The sequence below is a fragment of the Cornus florida genome, unplaced genomic scaffold, assembly GCF_030987335.1.
Source record: "Cornus florida cultivar Cherokee Brave unplaced genomic scaffold, ASM3098733v1 CherokeeBrave_3.0.0_Hap2_Chr01, whole genome shotgun sequence".
In the NCBI taxonomy this organism is placed as follows: domain Eukaryota; kingdom Viridiplantae; phylum Streptophyta; class Magnoliopsida; order Cornales; family Cornaceae; genus Cornus; species Cornus florida.
Genome location: NW_026775571.1, coordinates 61533838 through 61546911, shown reverse-complemented (window position 1 = coordinate 61546911; position 13074 = coordinate 61533838). Strand labels below are relative to the sequence as shown.

At 31.4% G+C, this 13074-nt stretch overlaps 1 pseudogene; it reads left to right on the top strand.

The window, feature by feature from the left end:
• The window catches only part of LOC132273306 (uncharacterized), a 68718-nt pseudogene extending 59336 nt beyond the window's left edge, over window positions 1-9382 (top strand).
• Window positions 9383-13074: the final 3692 nt, after the last annotated feature.

Below are 13074 nucleotides of genomic sequence, written 5' to 3'. Positions count from 1 at the left end.
CCTTAAACCTTTTGGATATCCATATTTTTGTGCTAGCCTAGTTTTATTATCATCCTTCTTCTTTCCTTTGCCCTTCCATTTGAGCCTAGAAGAAGATGGTATGGACTAGGTTAGATTGATAGGAACACCTATACTTTTGATTAGCCCTTCATATATTACCAATTCTATAAGAATATCAGTAAGTGTGAACTCAACCTGATTCCTTATTTAGTTCACTCTAAAAGAGTCAAACGAGTTTGGTAACAAGACAATAATCATGTCAACTTGAAACTTACCACCCAAGTCAGCCCTATTGACCTCTAGTTAATTTTTAAATAATAAACAATCATTTTAAAAATGCGATCTTTTACTAGAGTTCCTTAAGCTAACTCGATGGTATTCAAATCTAACATAGTACTTAGGTATATGCCCTATTAATCTCACCAAAACATCTCATTGATATATAATATGATGCTTGAAGCAAATAAAATAATACAAATATTAGTTTTGGAGCGTATTCGAAATAAACTCTAAAATGTTGCATCGAGCCATATCATTTGCCTTATTTCACTTATTAAAAGTATTAATGTTCTATTGGGTATCTTAAAGTAAAAGGGAATTAGGTATGGGAGTAGTAAACACATTTTATACCCTTACGTTATTAGTAAAATATCTAAGTTCCTTTTTCAGTCTGTATAAATGAGGTCCAATTGCATTGAATATATTAGCAAGGAGATTAAATGGATTAGACATAATTAATCTGAATATAGATGCATTCATACAATTAGCAATGTGAATTATTAATACTATCATGCATATTTAAAATTAAAATGAGTTTGTCATCCACATAATATAATAAATCTCAATAGAATAAGAGTTCATTATCACTATTGGTGAACAATCCATTTTAATTAATGTGGATCCCTCAACTTCGTAATATAATAAATCACACAATCATACGTCAATAACTTATCCTGATGGAAGAGTTCATTATTACTATTGTTGAGATTCATTTGCTATTAGGTGAGCACGTCCATTAAAATATCTGTGGGTCCTTTAACCACTGCGCATGAATAATCGGATAACCAATATGCCAATAACTTATTCGGTTGGCGAAATTCATTATTGTTATTGGCAGACAAATCCTATCATTTCCATATCTCTTAAGACAATGTCTTGTCTATTTATATGAAATGATTCTCGATTTTGTTCAACCTTTCTAAAATCACTTAGTATAGACCACTCCGTTGGGGAGCTAACACTATTGATTTTAGATTGAGTGTATAACGTTATTAATGGTCCAATGAAAAATAAAATATTAAATATCTTGTCATTATAATCTAGACTCTTTAAATCATGCGTAGGACCTTATTTTTAAAGGTCTAATTACAATGAACATTTAATAATTTTATTTTCATGAGACAACCATTCTTGTAATTTTTAGACTCTTCAAATCATGTGTGGGGGCTTATTTTTGAAGATTTAATTATAATGGTTATAATAACGAAGGCCATGGGGTAATATATAAAAATCCCCGCTCCCACTTAATTTTTTAATTATTCATAATTAGGGTTTTTTTTTATTTTTTTTTATTCACATACATGATATGATGCATGCAAAATGCCTTGATTTTAATTCAATTAAATTTAGAAAATATTTGGACTTTAAATGATTCATTGAGATTTAATTTGAGGCACACCTTTCAAAAAATAAAATAATTTTTCAACAATAATTTTCCATTTCCCCTAAAGTGCCCTCCAATTAATTAGTAATCAAATCCAATTAATTTTCATAATTTTATTAATATAAATCAAGCCATTTAAATAAATATCATAGATCCAATGCATGCATAATAGCATTAAAAACTAAATAATTATAAAGTATTATAATTATTGCACCCCATTAAACTTCCACTATCTTTAAATAATGAAGAATGATGTTAAAATCTACTTTGGGGTAATAATTCACTTTTTAACGAGTGGAAACAGCACAAAATAATTATTAAAAACAAGCCTAGAGGTCTACCGTTATGACCTATGCACCTGCAGGAGCCAAAACACTATCCCAGCTGGTCTCATGCACCCACATGCGCTCCAATACACTTGCACACGCCAGGAGAGAGTGGCAGTGCGTGGCACGCGCTGCCACACACCATGTGGCGCTGACCTAGCCCTGGCGCATGGTCCTCACGTGCCATGTTACTGGCGACGCATGATTGCACCGCATGTGATCCCTCCACCTGATAAGATGCAATCCAAGGGTTCCTGATGCGATTGCACCATATAATGGTGTACTGTGAAGTGTTGGATTGGTCGTCCTCCCTTCCGAAAAAATTCCAGAAAATTGTTGAAGCCTAATTTAACCCTTTTAGACCTTCTTAAAGCTTCATAGCATCCTTTGATAAAGATTACATGGCTTTAAAAAATATTTATACTTGAAATAAAATGAAAAAAATTAAATTACATCATTAAACTTTCAAATAGCTAAATCAAAGCCTTAATTACAATCATCCTAAAATAAAATTACATTTAATTAACGTATAAGCTTCATCCATAGCCCAAACATACATCATCATCATCCAATCACTAATATACATACATCATCATCATATATTTATATATATATATACATATATATAAATTTAGATTCATGAATGATGATTTTCTTTAATAAAAAAATATGAACTCTATACATGAATCAAATCTAGCGCTGATACCACTGTTGGGGAAACAGAAGTTTTAAAAAACTTTATGAGGGTTTTTCAAATAAAGATCTTGATTCATGTGTAGAGACAAGTTTTATGCATCAAGAATATAATGATCCATTCAATTTAAGGATAAAAAACTTATATCAAGGTTTGAGTAAACCTTAAATCTCTCTTCTAAAGTGAATGTTCTCACTTATTAGAGATCCCTTTCCTAGATGCCTCCTCCTTGGATCTCCATCTTCTTAGTAATGGTCTTGCCTTTAGGAATCACCCATAAGACTCCATGAATGACCTCAAAAAATTAAGCTTGTGGGAGCCTCCATTAGATGAGAAAGTAAACCCTAAAAACAAGAGAGAGAATATATATTTTTTTTCATCCAAAAGTCTTTCCTAAAATATACATGGACCATGTATATATAGGCAACATAAAGATAAGGAAAAGAAATAATAAATCATTTTCAATCTCTAATTCACATATCTCAAATCTGATAGGATTCCAATATCAAGTTGGGCTATAAGTGAGAATCCTTTGGGCTTATTATTTTCTTGGCTACAATGAATTAATAATTGGCCCGATCCATGGACCCAATTTAATTAATTCATAAATTAATTTTTACTCCACTTAAAGAAATTAATTGAACTCTAATTAAATAATAAATAACCTCTAAGTCAATGTTTCACTTTGACCCCTCTATGCATAATTGTTTATCGGATAAATAAAGCCATCAATCCGACTATTTAATTAATATATTTATTCTGGTACCTTTAATTATTTCCGGCTAGATCACAATAAAATATTTGTTTGACAAAAATAATAATTTAAATAAATAAATATATAATAAATCAATTTTTCTAAAAACACATGAATGCTTTCGAATTTACTTTGTGATCAACCATAATCAATACAAAATAAATACAAGTAGCAATGATGCAAATATTGAAAATATAACCCTCTAACTTTTAATTACATAATTACCCAAAGTATCAGTCTAAGGATTTTGAAGAATCTGCCGAACAAATCAAAGCAATTAGTAATTAATAAAAAAGTCTATACTTCTCTCATATTTAAGAGTCAAATGCCATGACAGTGATAAGGAGTAATTGTATTCGACGGCTTTCGCAATATATCTCAACCTAACACGGATCCAGTTCAAGTCTTAGTTAATAATGAGTCCATCTATAATTACTGACTATGAATAATTTATGATTACTATTTATATTCATGTATTGATCGCTATCACATACATATATAAATATTTCTTGTAATCAAATGAACACTATAAATTCCATAATGAATTGAAACATAATACATTGAATTCACCAATTATATAAATCATAAATATTTCAGGTATGTCAGGAACATATGTTACTATAATCCAAATAGGAATTTGCTATGCCAGGGCATATAAATCCCAACACCATCACCATGACCGGTCCTTGCCATATATCAACCTGTCATGTTAAAATTTGAATTTTGATACTCTCAACCATAACTTTAAGTTCTAATCTAACCAAAATCATGAATGTAACTTTAAGTTCTAGTCTAACCAAAATCATGAATGTCCAAAGGCAGCTTTTTTATTTATTTATTATTATATATTTTTTATTATTTATTTATTTATTTATTTTGGACTTAAATTCAAGGAATTTTAAATTTGTATGCTTAATCTTCATTTAAATCTTTCTGGAAATATTGTAGAACAGATTCCTAAAAGGTTGATCCTTGTAATTAAGATGCATAGTAGCGTTTCTGTTTTGCTAGTTTTTTTGCCTGTTGTTAATAAAATACTACTTACGAAAAAAAGGAAAAGAATCATCATGCCATGAACATCTCCATGTATAAGTTAACAATGATCACTTTTTTAAGTGTAGTTGACGCAAACCAAAGTATAATTAAAATTACAATTCCAATGCCTCCATTGAGGTTCGAATCCCTCATCTTTTTTTTAGAAAGTAGGGGTCTTGTACCACTAGGTCACAGGCTTGTTGATAGTTAGATATGAAATTTGCCACCTCTAATAAGACTTAGAATAAAGACCTGAATGATTGAAAAGAATTGAAGTGTAAGAATTTCTCATATTCATAAGAGTGACACAGTGAAACCTCTTATAATTTTTATCAGGACTTTTATTATAAAAATTGGATGGTTTGAAATCTGCAAATCAATTTTATTCTTATAGACCATATCAACATCTGATATGACTTCAGCTAATATAAAATTACATAATGATTGATACCATTCAACTCACTTTGTTATCATATTGCATATTACTATGTATTTGTTAAACATAAATTGACTAAAAAGGTAAAATTAATAAATAAATACATGAAAAGAAAAAAACAAAGACTAAAGTTGCTTCCAAGGAAGATGGCATTGTGAATACCCCGAAAAGCATACGAGTCAACTTTGTGATTGTATTTAGTTGCATCTCTCCATCGAAAGGAAAAAAAAAATTAGAAAAGAAGAAGAAGTTAGATCTGTCGCTCCTAACTTTGTATTTGATCTTAATATATATGTATACTAGTAAAAGGCACAAGCATGATGAATGTTTTGTAACTTATCGAATTTTTCTTTTCATATATATATTTTTATTTTTTTATAGAAATTTTTTTATTTTATTTATACATATATCCTTGTCTAATTAGATTTTCTTTTATTAAAAAATTCATAATAAATAGGTAAATACAGAGGTTATATGTGATAAAGTTTTATTTTAAAATTAATTAATAAATATTTTTTTATTTTAAAAAATAAATACTAAAATGCTAAAACTCTTTACACTTTTATATTTTATTTATATGTATTATTATATTATTATATATTTTCTTTAAATTTATCATTGTCTAATTTGATAGAATTTTATAGAAAATAAAATAGGTAATTTGTGGTAGAGTTTTATAAAATAATTTGTCATTTGTGGTAAACTTTTATACAAATTATTTTATTTTCTTTAAATATATTCTTGTCGAATTGGATTTCCTTTTATTAAAAAACTCATAATAAATACAGGTTATATGTGACAGAGTTTTAAAGAAAATAAAATAGTTAATTTGTGGTAGAGTTTAGGTAATTTGTGTTAGTGTTTTATAGAAACTCTTTTAATATATCCTTATTTGATGTGATAGAGTTTTATTGAAAATAAAATAGGTAATTTGTGATAGAATTTAATAGAAATTATTTATTTTCTTTAAATATATATATATCCTTGTCTAATTACATTAAATTTATAGAAATTATTTCATTTTCGGTAGACTTATTCATAATAAATAGATAAATACATGTTATTTATGATAGTGTTTTGTAGAAAATAAAATAGCTAATTTGTGATAGAGTTTTATAGAAATTATTTTATTTTTTTAAATATATTCTTATCTAATTAGATTTTACTTTATTAAAAAACTCATAATAAATATATAATGTGATAGAGTTTTATAGACAATAAAATATATAATTTGTGGTAGACTTTTATAGAAATTATTTTATTTTCTTTAAATATATCCTTGTCTAATTAGATTTATTTTTATTAAAAAATTATAATAAAAGGAAATTTGAGGTAGAATTTTAGAAAAATTATTTTATTTTATATATCAACTAATAAATTATTTATATTAATAATTCTTGTCTAATTATATTTTCTTTTTATTTTAACTCAAAATAATAAATAGATAAATAGGTAATTTGTATTAGAGTTTTATAGAAACTCTTTAAATATATCTTTATCTAATGTGATAGAGTTTTATTGAAAATAAGTAGAGTTTTAAAGAAATTATTTATTTTCTTTAAATATATCCTTGTCCAATTAAATTTCTTTTTATTAAAACTCATAATAAAATATTAATAATTTATTGTTTAATTATATTTTCTTTCATAATAAATATATAATGTGATAGAGTTTTATAGAAAATAAAACCCCTGATTTCTGGTAGATTTTATAGAATTCATTTTATTTTCTTTAAATATATTATTGTTAATTTTATTTTATTTTATTAAAAAAACTCATAATAAATAGATAAATAGGTAATATGTGTTAGAGTAAACTTTTAAAAACTTTTTTTATATCAATTAATAAATATTTTTTATATTAATAATTCTTGTCTAATTAGATTACCTTTTATTAAAAAAAAAAAAAAACTCACAATAAAAAGTAATTTGTATTAGAGTTTTAGAGACATTATTTTATTTTACCTATTTAATTTTAATATGTAATATATTAATGTTGTTAACTTATTACTGTGTATACAATGCACTAGAGTATTACTTAAAAAAACGTTATCAAACCTTATCATGAGGATGTAAAAAAAAAAAAAAAAGTATGAGGATAATATGTGGTGAATTAATTATTTATGCACCAATTGATTTATTTCAATATTTTATGCACCAATTGATTTAGTAAATATTTTATTACGCATTAACACTTTTTTTTTTTTTTACAAAGCAAATAATAATTAATTTATTAGATATTCTTTGCATATGAAGCGAATAATAATTAATTTATTAATTTATAAAAATTGATATTCTTTGCATATGAAGCAAATAATAATTATTTATAAAAATTGAGTATAATCCTCTGATCCTTTATTGGTTGGATCCATGTGCTGACGAATGTTGATTTCGAACGACACAATTTTAGATGTGCTTTGTTGTTCTTCGTCTTCCGAGAAATTGTGGAAGAACAACGGTATGATTTTAGATATACTTATTATGATTTTAGCGTCTTCATAGAATACGACTTTGGATGTGCTTATTGCTATTCTTCTTCAAAATGCCGACAAAACTTCTTTATTTTATTCTCTGAATTTCTACCTCTTGGACTTCTAGAATTTTCAATTTCTGTACCATTTGTCCTTCCTTAATGACTCTATTTATAGGTTGATAACATGTGCCCTCTTCTGATAAGGACATAATCATAACCGGGCCGGGTCGGGCCGAATGAATGTCATTATCTTTTATAATAATAATAAAATATAGATATAGATATAGATATAGATTTTATGTTACAGTTTTATAGAAACTTTTTTAATAATAGTATAGATTTATTAAGGAATTTGTAATTTGAATTTATAGAAACTCTTTTAATAATAGTATAGATTTATTAGATAATTTGCAATTTGAATTTTATTAAGTAATTTGAAAGTCGTGATTTATTTGATTAGGTAATTTTTTTAGAAACAAAAAATAAATATGTAATTTGAATTTTATTAGTTAATTTTTAGAGTTTTATATTAATTAATAAATATTTTTTTATATTAATAAATAAATAGTGAAATACTTAAATGCATTGCACATTAAATAATAGTATAGATATAGACATAGATATATATTCAGCATCATCTGGTTTAGAAAATCGTCTCAGTTGTCGCGTCACTAAATCATTAGCTATGATGTAAAAGTGGGAATAATGCAATTCAATGGTTACTATCCCAAAGGTGATTCAAGGAAGCTTCAAATGCTTGTTCAAGTGGCAATGTTATAAGATAAAAAATTTGATTGAACATAATCTAGAATTTTGAATAATGCATGCGACCCCACGGTGACTTCATTATTCTTGTGTGACTTTTTCTTACATAGTTTTATTTCTCAGAAACTTTCATGCCGCACAGTTTTATTCTCAGAAACTTTCGTGCCAAAGTTTTTTAATGGTTTAAGTGTCTGAATTTAAAAGTCTGCAAAAGTTGTAAGAATCTTCTGCGTTAGAAATTCAATGTTGAATTTTTACTTTATTTTTCCTTTTTGATTGGTAATTCAGTGATGATTTTCGTATAAAATAAAATGCTGATGAGTTGGAGAAATAAATTCTTGGTGTATATAAATATGAGTGAATGCATTAGAGTTATCCTACTTACTATAGTACAAGCTTAATGACTCTTCTACAAAACCTTGTTCTCATGTTTTACTTTTTCCAGCTAGAGTTTAGCACTGCCATAGACACAATTACACCTATCCAACGAATCAACGACCCTGAAAGTATAGTCTCCCATGGTGCAACTTTCAAACTGGGATTTTTTAGCCCCTTCAATTATACAAAGCGTTATGTTGGTATCTGATATAACAATGTCCCTGTTACAGCTGTGGTCTGGGTAGCAAATAGAGATAAACCCCTTAATGATTCTTCCGGGACTCTGACTATATCTGGAGATGGCAACCTTGTGGTCATGGATGGACAGAAACAGATTGTTTGGCCATCAAATGTTCCAAATTCTTCGGCGCATTCAAGTGCCCAGCTTTTAGATTCTGGGAAACTTGTGTTGCGAGATAACTTTGGCGGAAGCATAACGTGGGAGAGTTTTGAACACCTTTCTGATTCAATGTTGCAGAAGATGAAAATTAGTACCAACAAATATACAGGTGAGAGGACTGTGCTCACCTCATGGAAAAGCTCTTCGGATCCATCTACTGTAAGCTTTATTTATGGTTTGAATCCCTTGAATATTCTAGAACTGTATGTATGGAGTGGTAGTCATCCTTACTGGCGGAGTGGTCCATGGAATGGACAGAGCATTATTGGAGTACCCAACATGGTTGTGAACTATAACACTCTTGAGGTCGTGGATGATAAAGAAGGAACAGTTTATATAACTTATACTTCTAGAGATGAATCCGTGTGTTACTTTTTCTTGAATTCTGATGGAATTGTAGTGCAGAGATACAGGGATGTTGGAAAGGAGAATTGGGAAGATACGGTTCTGGCTCCATGAAATGAATGTGACGCATATGGCAAGTGTGGTCCATTTGGAAGCTGCAATGTGCAGGATTCACCAATTTGCAAATGTTTACAAGGGTTTGAACCAAAGGATATGGAGGAATGAAATAGAGGAAATTGGACAATGGATGTGTGAGGAGGAGACAGTTGCAGTGCGAGAGAAACAACATTAATGGTGGGAAGGGAAAAGAAGACGGTTTTTAAAGTAAGAGACAGTTAAAGTGCCGGCCTTTGCAAAGTTGTCACCTGCAATATTGGAGAATAACTGTAGAAGCGAGTGCTTGAATAATTGTTCATGCATAGCCTATGGATATTGTTTACTCCATTATTTTGGCCTAATGGAAAGGTGACATGTGGTGAGTTCCAATGAGCTTGCTACATTGGATCATCTCTTTTAAAAATCCAAAAGAGGTGGCATGATTTGAAGTTGTTGAAGGCTAATTTGGTCCTACCCACCAATAAAGAGGAAATATGTGGCGAGTTCCAATGGAACTTACCACGCTGGAATGCAATTCTTATGAACTAATTGGTTTTTGACACGTGGCGAGTTCCGTGGAACTTACCATAATATATCAATTCTTTTAAAGAATTGTTGTTATGGAAGGTTTATGGGTAGAATCATGTACCTATAAGTAATTGTAGGTTTTTCCCATTATATGATTTACCAAAGTTGACTTAATCAAGGAAGTAGAACGTGGGGTTGAGGATCTCCATGCTTTTAGGAGACTTTAACATTTATTTTGCTAAGTCAGACAAAAGGATACGTGGGAGGTTAATTTCTTTATATATATATATATATATATATATTTGACCCACAATAGAATAACCGTTGTGAAGGAGAATTTTATGGTGCCATTGAGTACTGGATCCAGGAACGAACCATGGCGAAAGCTAAATTCAAGGAAGTATGTTATAACCATGATCCATGATGTAAAATCGGTGGAAGAATGGAAAGTGACCCCAACGCTATGAAGATTAGTATGGAAAGCTCAGCCTAAAATCCAGGAAATTGGTTTGCAAAAAAGGAAAGAATTGGATATATATATATATATATATATATATATATATATATATATATACATATATTCAAAAGATTATGGTGCTATGAATTCTGAAGGAAAGTCTTAGAATGGAAGTTACCAAAGTTTGAGGGACGTGGGCAGTTATATTTCTGGTATATGTGATCCACGATGAGGAGGTTATACAGATCAGACCACGATGCCATGATATAGAGGTTTTACAGAAAGAGAAGACTACTAGAAGTTGTGGGACACCTGGCTAAACAAGGATACATCGGTTGAGAGTGTTGGAACTCTTTAGTGAAACTACCACTAGCCAAAGTGGTTGTTGAGGAGAGTGGGTAACAAAGCTGAATAAATCGTGTCTGAAGAAGGAAGAGGTCTGCGACAGAGGAAGAAGAAATTGTAACTGCTAAAAGATCGTGGGACAGTTAGATGTTTGAAGTTAATCCACGTGGAAGCAACTGAGGCTGCCACATATCAATTTACATGCATGGAAGGGCTCTATAAATAAAACACTTAGAACTAGTTTGCAAATTCTGTTCAACACACACAACCAACAGCACTTCAATTTCTTTACATTCATGTATCTTTACATTCATGTAATGCAATTTCAATATGTTTAATTCAAGTCTTGCATTTATTATTCCTACTTTCCAGCACTTTACTTTGAAGTCCTGCACTTTCAATACAGCTTTCTTTTCCACTAGCCATAGTTCAGTCTGAAAGTCCTTTTTTAAGGCAAAAAGAACCCTTCAAGGTGGTAATTCCAGTCCTTTATTCAATCCCTGATCCCTACAATTTCTTACTAGATAGTTGTTCTGATATCCACTTTGGAAGGACAATAGTTCCTGGCACACTCGACGTTCACCCTCCTTTCCTAATTGGAAAGGACCCCTATTTTTAGGAGCCAAACATTATTGGCATGCCCAGCGGGACATTCTAGTCAGATTGTTCAATGGTTGGTGGAAGAAGGCAAGCAAGTTTGTCCATCACCCTGCCGAACTAGAAGAGATGCAAGTCAGTGAACTTCCAGTGGAAAGTTCACGATTCGCGCCTGATGAAAATGATATGGTGGAAAAATTTGCTCAAACAATGGCAAATGGACCCATCATGGACAACATCCACATGATGGCAATGCAGCAAGATAGGTTTGCGCAAGACCAAGCAAAAGTCACTCAAAACTTAGCCAGAGTTGCTCAAGACTAATCTAAAGCTGTTATTTCTCAAGAGCGGAATTTAGCAGAAATGGTGGACCGAATCTCTTGTAGGTTTAAGTCCATGTTGGAACGAACCCTTGGAAGCTTAAACCAAGGTTTGGCTCCTCAGCCAAACAATTCTGAAGGGTCTTAATAGTCGACTTTCCAAGCTAGCAAGCCGGCCACATTTGTTAAAGGAAGTTATTCTCAGCAACATGCAGGGCCCTTCCCTCCAACTCAGTAGCAGGTGCAGTCCCTTCCAATGGCACAGACTTACATTCCAGCTGCACCTGTGACTACTTTAGTGGCACAGATGACTATTCCACAAGCCACGCCTATGCCAACCATCCAGCAAGTTTAGAATCCTCTACCTGTGGCATTTCCACAGTAGCCTTGGCATAATCAGCCTGGCCAACTATGGCCATACCATAACCCTCAAGCACAACAGAATGTTCCACCTACGAACATTCAGCCAGCCGCACCTGTTCCAGCAAGGCCACCCCTGGTCATTCCTATAGCAGTTGGGGGGTAACCTTTTCCAAGGGAGCCACTTCTTGACCAAGGAGGAAGTAACCGTGGTAGAAACAACTATGCAGATGCCAACCCCTTGCTTATGGCTAGTGGGGGGCATCAGGCGGCCCACAAAGTTGGCCAGATAATAACCCTCCACAGCCTATAGTGCTTGATAGAGGCCAATTTGAAGAATTCTTTCAACAGGAATTTGGCCTAACTCGGAGGGGTGGAAGGCCAACTTACAGAAAACCCTATCTAGAGTTCATTGAGAAAGTTGAATTTCCAAGAAATTTTAGAATTCCAGAGTTTGCAACGTTTAATGGAGAGGGCGAACAATCTACCTTGGAACATATCAGTCGGTTCACTGTTCAATATGGAGAAGTAGCAGCCAATCCATGGCTGAAAGTATGCCTGTTTCCAAACACACTAACTGGATATGCTTTCAGGTGGTATTCCAACTTGCCAGCCAACTCTATTCAAAGTTGGCAGCAATTTGAGAATTTATTCCATACTCAGTTCTATAGAGCTGAGCTTGAAGTGTGCATGACTGACCTTTCTAGACTTCATCAACTACCTGGAGAGTGGTGATGAGCTTCCTTTCTAGATTTAGGCGGGCCAAGTTCAAATGTAATTTGTCTTTGCCGTTAGAAGAATATGTGAAGATGACTGTGAACGGCCTAGAATTTGAACTTCGCAAAAAGTTTGAAGGTATACAATTTCATGACTTGCTTGACTTGGCCGGCAGAGTGGCTAAATATGAAGAGCTCCTTCATGAGGAGCAAGACCGGAAGAGCTCTTCCAAGGGCACTTGCTATCGTGATCCTAATTATGAGGTGTTTACCACTGAAACTGAAGGGGAGTTTGAAGTAAATGTAGCCGAGCTTAACATAAAGAAGGCTTATACTTGTGAGGCCTTGACAAAACCAAAGTCATCCACGGCCAACTTGCAGGCTGCT